The sequence below is a fragment of the Buteo buteo genome, chromosome 2 (assembly GCF_964188355.1).
Source record: "Buteo buteo chromosome 2, bButBut1.hap1.1, whole genome shotgun sequence".
NCBI lineage: Eukaryota > Metazoa > Chordata > Aves > Accipitriformes > Accipitridae > Buteo > Buteo buteo.
Genome location: NC_134172.1, coordinates 17,110,526 through 17,129,709, shown reverse-complemented (window position 1 = coordinate 17,129,709; position 19,184 = coordinate 17,110,526).

Here is a 19,184-nt window from a genome sequence, read left to right as displayed (position 1 = left end):
ATACGTGAAAGTCAACCCAGGGACTGAAAAATCTAAGAGAAGGGCCAGGGATGTTTTATATTGTCCTTAAATAAACAGTGCCATTGTGGGAAGTTAAATATGGTAGCATCTGCCAAAAATACTATTCAAGCAAAAGAGCCAATGTTGGTAGCAAAAGAAATATCACCCCCTCTCTCCTCCCCTGGCATGAAGCAGGCGTAGGTTTGTTTATGTTGGCTATATAAACTTTGTTCCTTCAAGAGAATTATTCTCAATTCCTGAAATAGCCTCATTTGAAGATATTAGAACTAAAAAGACAATCCCGTGTAGCAACTTTGTTTCAGTGCAGCTGAGTTTTCTCCATTATCAGGCATTATGCTTAAGCTGACATAGGGATTTGGATGTGTGACTGACGCAGAACCAGGACTGAATCAGTTGTGTTTTTCAAGAGAGTCTCGTACAGGCAGCGACCCCAGGAGGGTGAGAAATTTGAGTCCCAGAACATAGTATAAGCAAAACAAAAAGGTTTACAACCAACCTGAGAATATGAGACCTGTGGAGCACGATTTGTCCGTCAACTGAGTAAACACAGTAGCTGCATTTTACAGCTCCGAATTCAAGAGGTCACTCCTGCCTGAAAAAGTACCAGCATGTGCTTAATGTCCATTGAAAACCACAGTAATCTGAGCCTTAGCCACTGCAATAGGCAGGTCACGGAGGAAAAATATCTTCAAAACACACAGAGATTTACATGCAGAAGGACAACGCTCATGTGTCTAGAGAACCGCAAAGGGCAGAAGAGGTACAAAGACTTTGCCTAATGCAACTGAATCTGAACAATGACTGGGAATCTGCTTCTTGCATAAAGCAAAATTGCACAAACCACTGTTTCTTCTCTCTGGGAACTAAGAGAGCAGTTGAGCTAACCTCCTGCATGCAGCCGAGTTAGCCATTTTCTGCAAGGAGAACATTACATTTAATCCAGCAGGGAGGTCCCCATTCAGGTCTTTTCCAAATGCTGCCTTCAGCTTAATGTTTAATGATTCAAGCTGCCCTCATACCTTTATGAATATAATATGAAGGGCTGGAAAAAGAACTATTTGCCTCTAAGATTCATTACCATCAGATAAAACTATGATATTTATGTGGTGTATGATACTAAAGAAAATTACTCTACTGGGGCATAGCTCAGTGCTGGCAGGAGTCATGAAAGAGACTGAATTTCTGGAATTGCTGTGAAAGAGTGAAGAAATTTGTTATTTTAGTATCATAATAAACAATATATACATTTAAATTTTATTACACAAAAGACCATATACTAACATTCAATCAATAAGACCTTTTGTTGTTTTTTTTTCTCCAAGGATTTTATTCATGTCACACCTTGGAAAAGAACAATGAGAACATAAAATTTAAACTTTTACATTAAGTTACTCAGAAGCTGAGTAGACTGAGTGCATGTGGAGAAAAATGGAATGGATCTTCTTTTCTCCACTTAATCATGCTGGTTACATTTTTCTGTTGTTCTGACTTGGTGATATGCAGGAAGCAAATAGTATTAATAGCATAAAGTAAATTTCACTTGCCATCCTTTATGCTTCAAATGGAAGATGTTGTGAAAATGCCACAGGCTGAGATTTTTATTCATGTAAATATGTATCATTATGTTTCAAGTGTTTTTCATACCAGGAGAGTATAAAGAATTGAATTTGACAGTTAATTTCTAATCACCTCCTTTATCATCCATTGCAGTGTGGTAATAAATCCTACTTCACCTCTCCCTGGGACTCTTTTCATTCTGGTCACTGCGTTTCCACGGCTTTTGTTTTCATACCTCAGCCTCCTTTTCTAGGCTCTAATGTGTCCTTCAGGATCCATCATCAGAACTCCACTGTCTTGCAAAGCCCACAAGCACCTAACATTTAGAAATATTACATTAAAGAAGGGAAGGAGGTTTATAATTGGATTTCTCTCAATGTATTTAGTACATTTGGTGATGTATATCCTTTTAGCATGTCATCTTCTGGCATGATTCACATGAGAAAATGGTTAACAGCTAATAAGTTGGTGAGACCTTATCTGGAACACTGTGTGCAGCAATAGCCCCCTGGGCCAAAGATGACCTGGGAACAAGGGCAGCAAAGAGGTACTGTGATGACAGGGAATGGAATGCCTACTTTGCATAAGGAGGCCAGAAGAGCTTGACTTATTTAGTGTAGCAGAACAAAAGCTGATATGGAATGTCATTGCTCTCTATAAATACACCAGGAGGTTAAACGTCAAGGAAGGAAAAGATCTTTTGAAGGCAAAGTACAGTGTTGGCACAAGAACAAATGGGCATAAACTGCCCATGAATGCATTTTAACTGGAAACTGAAAGACGTTATCTAGCCAGTTGAGCAATCAACGCTGGAGAGAGCAGACTTCCAATGCAAGTGTGGGGGCACAAGAGGGGTTGTAAGATGGAGTGCGAACAGCTGATGAAAGACATTGTGTGATGTGGCCTGGGGCTAGCGGGGGACTGGGCTCAGAGACACAGGGGGTCCCTTCCAGCCCTCTGTTCCTTTGTTTTAATTTTCCTCAAAGGTATTTGGAGATTCTGCATGGTGATGTCTCACAGCTGGTAAAGGATATGGCTCAGAGAAGAAAAAGAAATAAGCAACGTGTCTTAGCTCGCCAGATGTATGTTATTACTTTATTCCCAATTCACAGGAAATGAACAATCATTTAGTACTGACAGGTACATACTGGAACTTACTATCTTTCTTTTAAACCTTAAAATAATGTACTACAGAAGTTTAGCATTAACCTTAAAGTAGACTTCACATTTTTGCCAAGGTTACTGTGATATCTTGTGAAACCTTTTGGGGAAAACAGAAGAAGGAGGCAGCAGGCAGAAACTATATAAGCTGCTGCCAGGATGGCTGAAATGTTAGCAAGGTTAAACAAAACATCATCCAAAGCTCTTCTGCTCAGAGATACCTTAGTGAAAGGTCTCTTGGGAGCTGCAGAAGGTTAGGTATGTCTGACTTTAATTGGGGTGTAACCCGAATTACCTTCTTAATAGACAATTAGACTTAACACAAAAGTAATGGTAAAAGCAGCAAGTGTCTCACTGAATCAAAGGACTACAGTTTGTTAACTGCACAAAATGGAGTGGGTTACAGCTATATAAGGGTAGGTCATTACAGGTCTAAGACAAGGTCAATGTGTTTTGCATTTGTTTACTGGGATGATTCAATTTGCCTTTTTACATAACTTTAGTGTTCGCCTCTGAAGAGGTGAAGGTTAGGTATGATATCAACTAAAGAAAAAGTCAGGCCAATACTTTCTAATGTTGCTAGAGAGTTCGGCATACCTTTCTTCAAAAACAGAGAAGGCTGGGCTTTCAGAAGCAGGCAAGTATCCAGCTCCATCAGCAGCCAGTTTGTCTATAGGAAGAATCTGAATGGTGTCTGAAACCCAGAGAGCTGCTGCTCAGAGTGCCACCATCCCACTTGCTCCTTTTCCACTGAGCAAGTAAATGACAGAAGTGACATTAGAAAGTCTCGGTTTCCCCACCCAGCTCTTGAACTGGCAAGTCAGGATGGTTTCTAAACAGCAAATAGAAACAGAACCATTCAGGTTGAAAAGATCTTCTGGAGATCACCTTGCCCAACCTGCTCTTCAAAGCAGAGTTAAATTGTCCAGCTGAGTTTTAAGTATCTCCAAGGACAGAGTTATCACAACCTCTCTGGGCGACCTGGCCATGGTTCAACTATTTTCACTGGGATCTTTTCTCCCCTATGTCAAATTGGAATTTCCCATTCTGATGTTTGTCTTAACCTCTTATATTTCTGCTCTGCAGCTTCAGGAAGAGTTAGTCCTGTCTTCTTTACAACCAATCCTTAGGTAATTGAAGACAACAGTAAGATTTCTCCTTATCCTTTCCTTCCCCAGGCTCAGCAAAGCCAGTTCTCTCAACTTCACCTTACATGCCTTGTGCCCCAGCCCCTTGAGCATCTTGCTGGCCGCCTTCTGGACTCTCTACCATTTATCAATGTCTCTCTTGTACCAGGGGACCCCAAACGGGACACATTATTTTATACAAGGTCTCCTGAGTGTCAAGGGGAGAGAACAGTCACTTTCTTTGACCTGCTGGCTTTACTCTTCCTAATACATTCCAGTATGCAGATAAACCTTTGCTGCCACAGGACCCACTACTGATTTGTTCAACATGTTGTTCACCAGGACTGCCAGCTCCTTTCCTGGTGAGCCACCACCAAGCCAGCTGACTCCAGCCTGTTCTGCTGCGTGGGGTTAATCCAGCCCAGGTACAGGACTTGCATTTTCCTTTGCTGAACTTCAAGAGGTTCCTCATGGCCCATTTCTCCAGCTTGTCAAGGTTCTGAATGGCAGCTCTGCCCTCCAGCATATTGACCACCCTCCCCAATTTGATATCATCTGCAAATTTGCTGAGAGTGCATTATAGACTATTGCCCAAGTAACTAAGGAAGACGTTAAACACTATCAGCCCCACTGTTAAATCCAGAAAGCCACTCAACCAGTTACCGGTTAGACTGTGAACCATTGGCTGCTATCCTTTGAGCCAGATGATTCAGCCAGTTTACTACACATCTTCAAGTCCAGCCGTCCAGTTCATATCTCCCCAGTTTGGCTACAAAAATGCTATGGGAAATAATCTTCAAAGCCTTGCTAAAATCAAGGTAAATGCCATCCATTGTACTCCCTTCATGTACAGAGCCAGTCATCTCATCACAGAAGGCATTCAGGCTGGTTCAGCACAATTTTCCCTGAAACAATATAATTTCTTTTTCATTCAGAATTTCGTATTGAAGTTCTGAGATTACTCCACCGTCTTTTCCAACACCTTCCCTCCAACACTATCTCACTATATATCTTTTCCAGCATATCACTAACATGATTGGTTTTCATTCTTGAGGCAGGATCAGCTACCCAAGACTTTCAGATCTCTTTCACCAAGACTCAGAAGCTGTCCTGACAATCATCCTGATCCTACTTGGCTCATGAAGCTGTTCAAACACCTTTAAAAAGAAGGCTAAGCAGAGGCCCCGGCCCCTCCTTTATTAATTCATTTTAGGTGAGCCAGACTTAAAAGACACAGGTAGGAAAGCTAACTTCATTTTTCACTTTCCATCTTTGTATTTTTCCCCTGTGTGTACTTAGGTTTGTTTCACTAGAATCTATAAAGTCTATTTTCCTCTTTTTATGTTGTGCTAGGAAGGATATAAATGGACTAGCACCCTTTTTTAAGCTTATGCACATTCTCATTTTCTTTTCAGATTTTTAAGTGGATATTCACGTGGCTTTGACCAAACTGAAGTCTTGCAAGTAACTGTAAGGCTGAACTACCTGCAGGTAATTTTTAGTACCCTCAGAGGAATGCAGTTAACTTCAACTCATCTCCAGTCTGAGTTGGTGCTTTTTGAAGTAGGTCTTCATGGGGTGAACAGGAAGACTATGAGGGTTTTATTATAGTTGGCTTCCTTTACTGCATTAGCGTTTATATTTTCCCAGTAGAAATCCCCAAATTGAAAATATAGAGGTGTCAGCTAGCACCACTTTAGTTAAGGTTGTGTCAACATTTCCTATAAACGTTGTTTTTCTAGGGTTTATAACTAGACCGTAAAAATGTGCTCAGCACAGAAACTTGGCATAGAAGAGTTCAGCCTGGGAGAGAATTTTCACAATTAAAAAATAAAAAGTCCGTTCAGCTGTTTTTAACTAATATCCATGTAATTAAATGGAAATTAGTCAATTTAAAGATGCATTTTTCTTCAGCATAATTCAAAGCAAGCTTTTATTTAAAAGAATAAATTCATCAAGGGATTATTCCATTAATGTTGTCTTGTTGCACTCGGTAATTTTGAAAAAGTCAAAATTACTGAGCTATTGCACACTAGGAAATAGTGACTACATCTGCAAATGCTAGTTTGTATAAAGCTCTTTGCTACACATAAGGAAATATTTTTAATAGGCGGGGCTAATAGTGCATAATATGAAGTTTGCCCAATATTTCCTATTATAAAACCACATTTTGAGACTTTGTGAAACTTTAACCATTTGGGCTGATATTTTATATTCCAGGTGTATGCCTAAGGCTGAATTTTTGGAAAATTTTTTGTCAAAACAGTTTAGCGGATTCTGGGAACAGGAACTGAGAAAACATTTTGTTTTGTTCATATTACAAAAAATGCTAACAAACTGCTTTTCAAAAAGGTCTAATTTCTCAAGGGTTTGTAGCAGTGACCCCAAATGCAGGAGTGGAGGCAAAGTGGTCTTTTCTGTTGTGAAATGCTTGTTATCTTTTTTATAGAAGTCTCTCCTTTAGGTCCAGTTAGAAACTTCTGAAGTAACACCTAGTTTGCCCACGCCAAGTAGAGACATTTTTATTTTAGGAACTAATATCTCCTTACATCCCATCTTTAAGATGCACATGCAGGTTTCTCAGGGCTGCTGCAGTGAAGCGGAGAAGACACTGTTCGTCCACAGAGAGCAACTGCACATGTTCTGTCGCCTCGCAGTTCCTGCCTGGGACCAAGCTAATGTGTGCACCATCTTCACCCCAGGCACTCCATCCAAAGTCAAAGAAAGCGGATTTCTCCAGTAATGGTTGCTCCAGGAAAAAGTCAGGGATGGGAGCTCTCAGAAACATCCTTCCCAGCATTGAGGCAGTGTAAACAAGGAATTCTTCAGAGCAGCTGGAAAGGAGGCAAAAACTTGACTAAAGGAAAAACACAATAGATGATGGGACCAGGAAGTAGAAACTGATTAGAAATGGGAATTCACTGACCAAAGATGGAGGGAGGTGACAGTGGTGGGGTCTGGACTGCTCAGTTAAGAAGACTGAGGCTGAGCGCTAGGATGTGGGACTGTGGTGGATGTTGCGAGAGAACTGAGCAAGAAACAAATATTCTTTCTTGAGAAGTCCTTTGTTCTCTCTGACATTTCCCTTATGCAACATCACTGTCATCTTCCCAAGACTTTCCTTTCAGATGTCAAAGCCTGTCCCCTGCCCTGACTCAGTGGTGAAGGAGTGTGGAGAGAACAGTGCTGATCCACAGTCCTGCATTTGGCTTGTTCCTTGCCCATCTTATGAACCCTGCTCCATGTGCAGTATCCAAAGGCATGGTGTTGAGAGTAGAGACGAGCATACCCTAAATGAGTTGGCTTCACCCCAAATCTGGATGCACCATGTTTAGTATGTAGCACTTAGCAACCAAGGTTTCCCTTGATTTCCCTGAGATGGGAGCAGGTCCTACTGCCTGAAAGACTTCCCTTCCATTCTCTCTAACTGCTGCAAAGGTCTCTTGAAAGAAGTGTCCCTAAAGAAATCTCTCAGCTCTAATCCCAGCTTGAGGGTTAGAGCAGTTCAGATCCAACTGGCATCCTTGAGACATAGCTTATATCTCCAGTAGTCAGGCAAGGCCAAAGTTTTAGACATACATCTGAATTTCAGAGGATGAGTTGTGGGCTTTGAGTATGGAGCCAAGCACTGCTCCAGACTCTAGCAAGTCCTGAGTGGTGACTGGTAGAGCCTGTGTTGGTAATTCCAAGAATTCGTCATCTAGATGGTTTTCTTCTTCTCTGTTGTAATACTTTAAAGACACCAAAACTACATGCTGGTGTACTGTTAATATCACTTTTTTACATACACAATTGATGTGATTGAAGTAAAGATGTTCACCCACCACTGGGTAAGAGCTGCTCCACACAACTGTGAAGAGGAGAGCATGGTCTTCTGAGTGGAAACAGCAGATGAGTGCCCACAGGGCGGCTTCCTATAAAGTTCAAGGCGATGCTATGGATAAGTCCTGGAGTCCTTGTTCCAGATGAAATACCAAAACTTCGTGTCCCTAAATGTCTTTCTTCTAAGCAAATAGGAGAACAATGGCAGAGTGAAAGATCTAAGAGAAACCCTCTTTGGTGTTGAGCTCTCTGAGTTGGAAATACTGTATATCCCAATTAAATACAGCCGAGCTGTTTGAACTGCTGTATTTTAGTAAGCAAGCAGTATATCACAGCAACACCTGAGGGTGCTGCTTTGATCACAGCCTGTCAGCATTTCCGCTGTGAACTTTGTTTATTAGAGGTTGCCTGCAAAAGATCTCTCTATGCTGAAATTTCAGCGCAAAGCCTGTGCCCGTCACCAGTTAAGAGACTCAGGAAGCTAGAAGCTCACATAATAGTGTCATACTCCTATGTGGGATTTTCATTTTAAATATGAGGCTTTTTTCTTTTCTGAAAACGAAAGTTTCTGTATCATCTCCAAAGTGCATTAATCCTTACTGCATACTGAAGAAGAAAATCAAACATCTGAATTATTAAGAGACGTGCTTGAATGGCTGAAAAACTTCTCATCAAATTTTCATCCATTCCTTTTGTACCGTTTTCAGGACACAAACGAAGCATTCCTCATCCTGTCTTCCTACTGGACTCCGAGGTGGTTAAACCACATCTAACTGGCATAAAAGACGGGGTGGGGGAGAGAAGAGAAGAGGAAGTGTCACATCCTCAGTTGTGAATAGCTAACACGCTCGCAGCCATGCTGAGCTGAAAGCTTAAATCCTTCATCTGCCTGCTCTGGAGCAGGCAGGATCGGGTCCCTCTGCTGCGTACTGTGATCAGTGGGTCTCACTGCCCGGGTCTCTCCCAGGCTCCCCTGCTGAAGCTGCTCTGCTTTGTATGAGCTGATTAAATATTCAGAGGATGGGAGTGAAAAGGGCTCTGCAGCTTGGGGTGGGGGTGCTCATCCAGGAGGCCAGCTCCTAGTCCCTGTGCCAATGAATATTTAATCGCTTTGTACAAAGTGGAAGAGTTTCAAAAGGAATCTCTGAAATCTGTAGCTTGGCAGCTTGGGTATTTAACTGAGGAGAGTCTTGGGTCAGAGCCCCTTTTCAGTATTATGCAGGAGAAGGGATTTAGAAGTAAAACCCTGAAAAGCGCTCTGTCCACTACGGTCTTCTGGACACAGTTTCAGGGTCGGTGTATGAGAGCCGGCTTAGGTACACAGCTCAGTGGAAGGAGCAATGTCCTTCCCACCCTAATTAGCCACGCAGCGCATCTCCTGCAGCCCAGCACGGGCAGTGCCATGCCTACCTCGCCGGCCTCTGAGCACTCTGATCCCCTCCAGGAGACGTGCAAGGGAAGCGAGGCACCCGCACTGCGCGGCTTGCGGCGGGGACTTAAAACTTCGCCACTGCAACACTGCTACCGCTAAGTTCCTCTGTGACTTTTGCTCTGGGGCCGTCACTTAGCAATGTCATTTTTCACCTGCCTGATAAGCATTTAGCTATTTCCTTTGGCAGCGGTGAGGTTGCGCGCTTGCTGCGGGTGAAGCACTGCCTGCTGAGAAGACAGCGTCTGCCTTGGTCCTCTCAGATCAGGATGGAAGCAGTGTTGGTCAGCTTGTACTGCTGTATTCTTGGTCTGTACCCAGCACCTTTCATTGCTACAATACTCATGGAAAAATGAAGGAGTCTAACTGTAGATGTGTGGCCTCCTCTTTTGTGATTACAGCAACCTTCCCTATGTATTTTTATAACTTGCCAGGAAAAGGTAACTATGCTGTTATAGACTGGCTCAATTTGTATCTATACCTGTATCTATATAGCCTGTAGATACAAGTATACATACAAGTAGCATATACATAGGAGTGTATACATACATCTGTATCAATAAAACCCTGGTGTTTGCACAGTCTGGAAGTGATCATGCCTCGGTATTAACAAAGCTGCCCTCCCCAGCTCCCTGCCAAACATTGCCATGGCTTATCGTACCTCTACAGCAATCAAACAACAAGTTCATTATGGATGAAACCCCAGCCTGGATTCAGAGAAATGCTTGCAGATGTGCTTAACTTTCCATCAGTGAAATTCCACCCTTATTTAGTAACACGCTTGATTTCGGCAAGACCCAGCTGCTGAACCAGGACTGACACCCCTGGACGTGCTGGTCCTCCTCTGAAGCAGCCTGGCCACGTCAGTATTACTTGCAGGTTACTGGTTTTTTTTATGGGAGCTCGATGAAAAGCGGACTCGTTATTCTGTGTTGGATTTTGTGCTGTGGGAGATGGAAGCAGCAAGGGCTGAATAAAGGACCCCGAAGGGGCTCCCTCCGTCCCGCTGCCGGAGCCCGCAGCGCCCTGCGGTGCCCTGCCCTGCCTGCAGCACTAACCCTTCAGGCCGTGCTCCTTCCACAGCCGTGACCCCTGTCCACCAGAGCTACAGGTGGGACCCTGCGGTCCCTAGGGGGTTGCATTCGCATCCCACGCCTCAGCTGAAGGGCCTGGCCTCGGCGCCTTCCCGCGGGGCTGCTGCTCTCCCCCGGCCCCAGAAACGTGACACGTGGGGAGCATCCTCATCTGCCTTCACCCCTCCTCTGCAGGGTCACAACCTCCACGGGAGAAACTGCCCCAGCTTTCGAGTGAAATCGGACCCCGCGCTCCCGGCGAAGGTGACCAGATGTCGCGGTTTTCACCGGGAGGGGAATCGTCAGGCCACCGAAACGCCCCGCTCTGCTATTCCCCCCCCCGTGCAGATGGCCAACCTGGAAATCCCACCCCAGCGCCGTCGGTCGGTCGCGTGGGAGATGCCGATCGGCCAAATCTGCTGCTGTCGGCGAAAGACAAAACCTCTCGCAAGCCATGCGGCTGGCGATGAAAGGGAGCGGGCGCGGGAGCGGCCCCGCGGAGGCCCCTCAGGAACAATGGCAATCCTTTCGGGAGCCGGCGACGGAAGGGCGGACAAAGGCGCGCGCTGTCCCCAAACTCCAGCTGCTGCCTCAGCACAAAACAGGGGGGAGCAAATTTGGTTTCTTTCATCTAAATCCTCTCAGGCACTGCGAACGCGGAGAGCGGGCGCGCAGCCTCGCGTGTCGCGCTCCCTCCCTCTGCCATCGGTGCGCGCAACCTGGAGGGCCAGGCCATAATTTATTGCGGGTTTATTTGACTTTATAGGAACGAGGCGCTTTCCGTGGTGGGAGCGGAGCGGGGAAACAGGCAGCGGAGAGGCATAGAGAGTATCGACCTGAGAAATTGTGCCCGCCCTGCGCTGTTTTGCCTGGAAGAGGCTGAACTTTTCATGTTCTGAAAAGCCAGATGAGCAGAACAAGTCATTAGTCACCCAGGTATTTACAGTGTTTTTCCTATTTCCTTTCTCCCATGGCCTCTGTGGTCAGCAGTATAAAATTCCTAGGCACTCCCACCTAAACACAAGTTTCCTGTTTATGCTCTCAGTGGCTTTTATGTTTAGCTGTTAAAACCCGTTGTCTAAAGTACCATAAAACAATATGAACAGAGACTGCAGGTGAGCAAGGGGGGGAGAAAAAAAGCAAAGCCCCGACCAGGCTGCGCGGAGGTTGGTCTGGACGGGGAAGCAGGGCCGGGGGGAACAAAGGAACAAAGATCGCCGGCAGCCAGCCTGCTGCCCGAGTGCCGCCGGACGCGCCGGCACCGCCGCCTTTCTGCTGCTGCCACCTCAGCCGAAGAGCTGGGGTGGCTGAGCTTCCTCATCACAAATCATCTGAAAGCACCTGATATTAAAAATTAAGTGTCTCGGTAGTATAAGTTAATCAAGGTTTGTGATATTAAATAATGTAGAGTTATGACAGTTCTGTTAAGGATTTTCATTACAGTTAACCACTCATGCTGCTCCCGTTCGGTCTCTGTCAGTATTTACACCAAGTAAGTTTCTCTTTTAAGATGTCGGCGATGTCTGCTTCATCCTGACATCTAGGATAAAAGTCGCCGGCAAGAGCAACGCTGAGATTGTCTGGAGCTGCAGGAAGGGAGAAGCTCCAGCTGATCAGCAAACTTGACCCTGGAGCCACTGCAAATTTCTGCTCTGCCACAGGCTTTCGTGCGCCTTGGTGAGACTGCGTGAACATTTTCAAGTCAAGCTGACATCAAGAACATCCAATTTAAGACGTTGTGATCACATGAGGTCAAAATTGCTGAAGACACAAAACTTGGTAGCAGCCACACTACGGATTTAGATAGCTCTTCCCAGAGCCTTTAGGTAACACATCTATATCTATATCTATATCTAAACAAGATGATACTATACATTGATCAACTCATTTTCATCCCCCCATCAAATATGCCAACTGTTCAATATAACATTCTCATTGGCTTTTATTACTATAGAAATAAATATGAATAATCATAAAAATACTAAATAAACCTTAACCTAACAGAAAATTAATAATTAAAACTAATATCATTTCTGTGACAAACTTTTATTAACAACACTGTGATGTAAGAGCCTTTGTCAATATTGTCTTTGAATTTTTTGGTTGATTTGGTTTCGCCAGACACTTACAGCTATTTAAACATAGTTTTGTGTATTTAATTATATCATACATGATGTCATTTTTTACTACAGACACCCTTGACATTTAATTTATTTCAGCCAGTAATTAGTAAAGAATAATTAAGCTTTCACTACTATAACTGCTTTTCAGGATCCTTGTATCCTGTAGAGCAAGATACAGCAGCAGCAGCAAAGTTTGTGTTTCAGATATTATGATCTATTTGCTTTCAGTAATTTTGCAGATTTTCTGTATACAAAGGAAGGACTGGGACAAAACAACATGTTAAAGAACCTATGTATTCCCTTACAGAGATTACCATGAATGAAGAACAGTTCCACTGTGTTGAAAATCACAACATACACAGGGAGACTATTTTATGTGTATATGTAATATATAGAAATACTTATTATCTAAATATTACATAGATACTAATATATATTTTTTCAGAGAGACTAAAAGGGTTCTAAATTGTGTAAAAGGGCTTCATATGCAGTATATGTAGCATCTTCTAGATAACTGTGTTTGTAGTGGTAACTCTCTCGAGTGATATGTCACTTCACAAACATTTTTTTAAACACAGTTATTGGACATAGATGGTCTTAGTCGCAAATATCATTAGATTTTCTGTGTATGATGCACAGTGGAGCACTGGCCACTGTTCCTTTGTTGATGTTGAAGGTTTGATTTTTTATTGTTCTCAGCCTAAAATTCAGGCCCCCCAGCAACCGTCCCATGGGAATGACGTGCTACCTGAATCATGGCATGGACTGAATAAGCGTTTGTACATGGAGTGCACCAGCTGGATTCCCAGAGCATGTTTTCAAGTGTCTGTTTCATCTGAAAGGCATTGGGTTCATCTCTTCCAGATCCACTCCCCAAGTCAAAAGGAAGCACACGAAGTGGGGAGAACTGGGAGACTGGCTTTGGAAGTTGGCTCCTGGTCCTTCCAAACTAAGACACTGATGTAGACGCATCAGCGTTCAAGTTTGGACCTTACTGTCACGGTTCCTTTGAGTCCTCTGTTTAAGTGTACAGACTTCACAACAGTGTGTTTCCAAATCTCATCTTTTGATAATCTCTTTGTAGCCCTGATTAAATGAGCTCCTTCCCTGTCTTCCCCACAGAAGTTTACATACGCTCCTCCTGGTCCCTAGCTGACATCACTCTCTCCCACTGCAGAGAGGGGAAAAACTCTATTTGAAAGCACCTCTCTTTGGCCTGGCCTGTCAATGGAAAATGAACGTAGTCTACAGACCAAGCTAATTTGTAGTTGTGATGAAGCATTACAATAAAAGAAAGATGAATAAAAAAGGGATGGGAAATCTTTGAAAAACTCAACAAAAAGGAAATACTTCAATGTAGTCTTGATTCAGCAAACCACTTTGGTTTCATGCTCAACATCCCAGAGAAGCTGTCAGCACCTGGACTCTGTGTAGGCAGAAGGTAGACAGGGAAATGACTCACTGGTGCAGGAATACGGAGGGGAAACCACTGAGCATCTCCTGTGGGAACCTTTGAAGCGAAAAGAAAGTGTTTCAGCTCACAGAAGGTTACAAACCTTCATGCTTGTCGCAATGTGCACATCTGACCAACAGCAGCATTCTAAGAGCAGCTGAGAAAGTATGAAGGGGAAAAAACTAAGAAAACCAATCTGAAACTTCTATTTAATTCTACAAGCAACAAAGCTTTTGCCTGTGCCGAGGCAAAAGCAGACCTGGCAGAGTGTGATCTTTGCCTTGCTGCTAGTTCTCAAGTGAAAGCAAACAGGAGTTTCCAGCAGAGTGCATTTTGTTTCCTCTGCAAGTTACATGACTGCTACGTAGCGAGGACCCTTGTGGCCATCTTCCACCGTTACCAGTGGCAATACACCAGTATGTCCTTCACTTCTCAGACTCTTAGAAAGTATGACGTTCCCTTTCTCTTGTCACAGAAGTTCTAGTGCCAATAAAAATATAAAACGGGAGTAACAAATTTGTTGTTCCTTTGTCAGGTCACTCAACAGCTGCGCTCCTGAAAGCTGGAGGGCTCTTGGCAACCCCAAGAGAGCCGGGTGGTCTCCAGGCTGGCAGCACAGAGGGTTGCGTTGGGGCAGAGGAAGAAAGGCTGCATGAGCTTGCTTCTTGAATGCTCGCACAAGTGGCAATGATGGTGATCCTGTTCCCCGTGGTGGTGCTGCTGCTGCCTTCGGTGGGTCTTGCAGGTAGGGCTGTGTCCGCCAAGCTGCGGCTCCAGAGCAGAATTATCTCAGGTGACTTGAGGCTGCCCCGGCAGCGTCCCACCTGGGTGATGGTGTCCCTGCTGTGGCCATGCTCCCCACCTGCGCCACCCGCATTTCTAGGAGCATCTCCTACCAGTCACTGCGCCGCGAGGGGCTGCGATGCTCCATGCAGCAGGCAGAGTAGAGGGAGAGCAACATCTCTCTAGCACACATTCCCTGCAGGGCTAGAGGTCACCCCAGACGAGAGGTTTGTATGGGTAGGCAGGAAGGAGGTGAGGGGCAACTCTTAAGCAGCAGCCCAGCTAATGCTGCAGTCAAGACAGCCCCTGCACCCACGGAGGGGAAGCCGTTTCCCCTGTGCCCAGGCACCTTTATAAAGGGAGCATTCATCTGCTGCTTCCCTGCACTGCATGATAATCCACAGCAACTCAAGAGATTTCCTCTCTCGCTCACCACAGAGTTGCTCCTCACAGCACCACAGCTGGAAATTCAACTTTAAAAGAAAAGCATTGTTTTCTGTTCCACTGACATTCAGAAATGGAATACCAACATGGGTCTGGACACAAGTCTGTTCTTCCCTGGAGATGCTTGGGCTGGGCCCATTTTTAACTGCAAAAAGTAAAATGAGTAAATATGTGTTCCCTCCATCATGTAGACATACTGCTCTCATGCCCCTGAATTTCACACATCTCTTATTAAAGAGGAAAACAGAATTTCCACTATTTGCTGTGAATATGGCTATTATTTTTGCATTTTGACTCAACGAATATCACGGGTGGTCCAGCTTATACACGAAGCTTGACTTGTTCTACCCTGAGCTACAGCTGGGTGGATCTTCTGTAATGAGACATGAAGCCAGGTGGACACGGATATGGATCCCAGGCCAAGTTTGACTCAAGTTTGCAGAGAGTCACAAGCAGACGTGGACCAATTTCTGCTTCCAGGTGGGAGTCGGACAAGACTCTGGCTTTGTCTGTTTTTCTGAAAATCCCCAAACAAAGCACAGCTCAGCAGTTTGAGAGAAGTTTGGCTTCATCTTTATGAATTTAATAGGGAACAAATCCATGCAAACCAAAACTGCACAAAATAGCTTCAAGAACCCCCGAAGCTAGGACTGCTGAGATTAATTTACTGTCCCAGATTACTTCCCTAGTGTAAGTACACAGCGATTTCTGCCGGCCGGCTCCCATGAAGTCAATAGTTTTGTAACACATTCCATTGCTACAGTCACTTTCCATTATCCATGGGTGGCTTCTCCATTGGCAGATAAGCTGCATCCCGGGCCTGAGCCAGCTCCATGCAGCGCAGCTGAGCTGGGGCTCTCAGCTCAGCCCCGGCCCTGCACAGCTCTGGGTGACCACAGAGCAGACACTGGAGCTGGCTGCTTCGATCTGCTGCGAAGTTGGGAGAAACTTTCAGAGGATTGGGAAGGGGGAAGAGAGGGTGACAGAAAGCAGCAACAGGGCTTGAACAAATAGTTATAAGCCTTTGAAAAACAGTTAGATGTGAGATGTGTGCATTGAGAATTCAGTCTTCACTCAATTCGCTGTTGGCTGTGTTTTTTTAACTGGAAGGAAAAGATCTCAGGTGGAAATTATCCTCCGTGCTTGCGAGCCCTGAGGCACACAGCAGTACCTGCCTGTGGGTGCCAGCCAGCCTGCCCCTGCCTGGGGAGGTTGCTGCCTGCTCTCAAGCCCGCAGGCAGACATTGCACCATCCCTCCACCCACTGCTGGGTGTTGGCGGGGCGCAGCCACACGCTCCGCTCCTGCATCGGCCTTGCCGGCAGCTCGCCCTTCCAGGGTGGTGCTCAGCCGCTGATACTGCCAGTACAGCTCCATGTACAGCCTCAGCCAACTTTCTCTACTTCTACCGGAGCTCACCACCCAGATCTGCTGTCCTGGGATTTTGGCTGTCTTGCACATGTTGCCTAATTTACACAAATGCAGCAACCTCGGGTCTGAGCTATCACTTGCAGTTCAGGCATCCTCACAGCAAAGAATTGATCCAACAGGGATGAACCTTGCTCAAATGAGCAACTTCTACTTAGTGTCTTTCTGGTGATGAGGGGAGGAAGAAAAAGAAATGCAAAAAACATCTGTTGCCTAAGTTCACACTGATGCTGAACAGCTCTAATGTATACAGTCCTGCCTTTATAGAGGACACTACATACACTACATATATACATTTATATACACACAGCCACATGTTGCATGGCAAGTTATCTGTGGGATGGTGTCTTGGAACTCTATCAAGTCAAGGAGGAATGCAGCTACCTAGATTTGGGGGGAAATTCAGAGAGGAGGTTTTAATGTTAGCTAATCCAAAGGAAAGAGTGTTAACAAATACTTGGAGTGTATGCAGTGAAGGTTAAAAAAATAGCAAGCACAGAAAAAAAGAGGAGTTCAACCTGTCAAAAACATATCAAATAAGTCCATTTAAGCAACAGTCTTTCTATTTCCAAGCAATGAAACTGGTGTGCATGGAGCTCTGCACCTCCTAGCCTCAAGCCTTCTTGTTTTCAGAGAGTTTGTGTGGCAAGGGAGCTGTCTGTAGCAGCACAGATGGACATGTCTGTCGCTACTGTCACAAGCAGCCTTACCCCAGTCGCCCAACAATAACCGTATAATATTTTCTTCCCTCTGGACTTTTATATCACACAAGATTTCCCAAAGGTGTATAACTGATCTGAAAGATACCACCCCCCTGCTAGCCAGTTTTCAAATGAGACAGACACATGAAGTTGCCTGAGCTAGGACACATTCTCTCATGCTGTATTTCACTGAGCATACAGAAGCCCTGAATTGTTCCCCACTGAATTCAGAGCCGAAATTCCAGATCTGCACAGAGGTCCATTTTAGGGCCTGATCTGGCACTTTCTGTCTCTCAGTGATGGGCAGCTGCTGACACTGGCTCCTTCTCAAACCCAACTGTGTGGTAAAAGAGAAAGGCCGCTCCAGTTAGGTCAAAATGGAAAGACCAAAGTGCCCTTAGCAGTGATCTGCAGATACCTTTGGCTCCTCTAGGTGCCACCAAAAGCAGCTCTCTCCTTCCAGCGCTCTGCAGTTTCGTACCCTCAGGGCTGTCACTCCAGAGCTGGGGGCTTGGGAAATGCCCTACAGTCAGGCACACATCCGTAGGTGTGAGCCTCATGAAGACTTTCTCTGGTCAGTGCTCCAGGCTTCACTCCACAAAGTTGCAAGAAACTTCAGTAGAAATTCTGAAATTATCTGTGAGGAGCATGTTTCTGATCAAAAATACCCAGGAGAAGACACAGAAGGTGGCTTGGGGCTCTAGCGATTTCACCAGCAGGTCCTGGGAGCATGTTCTGCAAAGTGCTATTGAGCTACATTGTTCTTCTGATTTCTGTGTGGGGATGAAGGTACACCAAATCCTCAGAACGGTGGTGAGCCAAAAGTGTCCCCAAATCACAGCAGCAAACATCATCCTAACAAAACTACTCCAAATTGAATGGTCGCCCAAGAAGAAAGCTGTAAATCTTGAGTAACCTCACATGGCTGAGAGTGCATGACTGATGTCAGATTTTTTGAACAGAAAGGCTTAAATCACCTCAAGCTGAAAACTGCATTAAGGATCAGAGAACAGACAGGATCCCTGTTCTCTCCTCCCAAGCAGGTCTCTCCTTGATATATGGCTCCCAAAGTATCAAGAGGAAGAGGTTGCACAAGTAACAGTCAGCTCAAGGTGTGTGGGATGAGAAGAAGAAGAGTCTCAGACACATACTGCTGGAGATTTGGCAGTGCCTCATATCAAGCAGAGTGAAACTTTCAGACATCAGCAGTTTGGTCTAAACCCACTGTTTTGCACATGGGTTTTACAAACCCAAGCTTGTACAGCAGATGTCACAAAACGTCCCCAGACATGTCTAAGAGACAATTCACAGGCAGCTCCCGCCTTCCTACACATTTTATGGATTTAATCCATAACCCAAGAGTTTGATCTCAGGCATGTAAATGTTTGAACTAAATGCTTGATTTGGACCTAGCTCCCCATCCTGTCTTATTTCTGCTTGGGTTTGTTGGGAATACAAACCTTCAGACTGTGGATGTGTCATCTATTTTGTTTCTGCTGACTTTGGCATGTGAACATATCCTGCTTGTAAAGATGACAAGGCCAGCCCCTGCTGTGGCCAGCTGGATGTATCTCATAAGGGACTACCTCCTGTTGGAGTAAATTGTTTTTTTTCTCGAACAGAAGCCAGAAGACTTCTACAATAAATGGCCTGAAATATTGGAATGCCTGAAATCTCAAAGAAAACAGGTTGTCAGCACTACATGTTGGGTCTGGGGAGGGAGAGGTGGCCTGCTGAATTAGCCCTCCCTAAGTATGGAGGACCCAGAACTTTGTGCTGCAGGTTCATACTGTTAATGATAAATTTGACAAAGCCCACAAAAAGTAACTAAATAAAACAAACTGTCTGCTATTTCGTATGCATGTATCTGCTGCAAGGTGCTGGATCTGCATAGATGCCTTGCAGAATAAAGAACACGCTGGGAACCAGAGAACTGTTGCTTTGGGTGTGGTAAATGACACCTACATCTGAGCAGTCCTGCACAAACCTTTGTGTCCAGAGATAGCAATGGCCATACTGAATACATTTATTAGCGTTATTTCTAAATGTACATTTACTGTTTT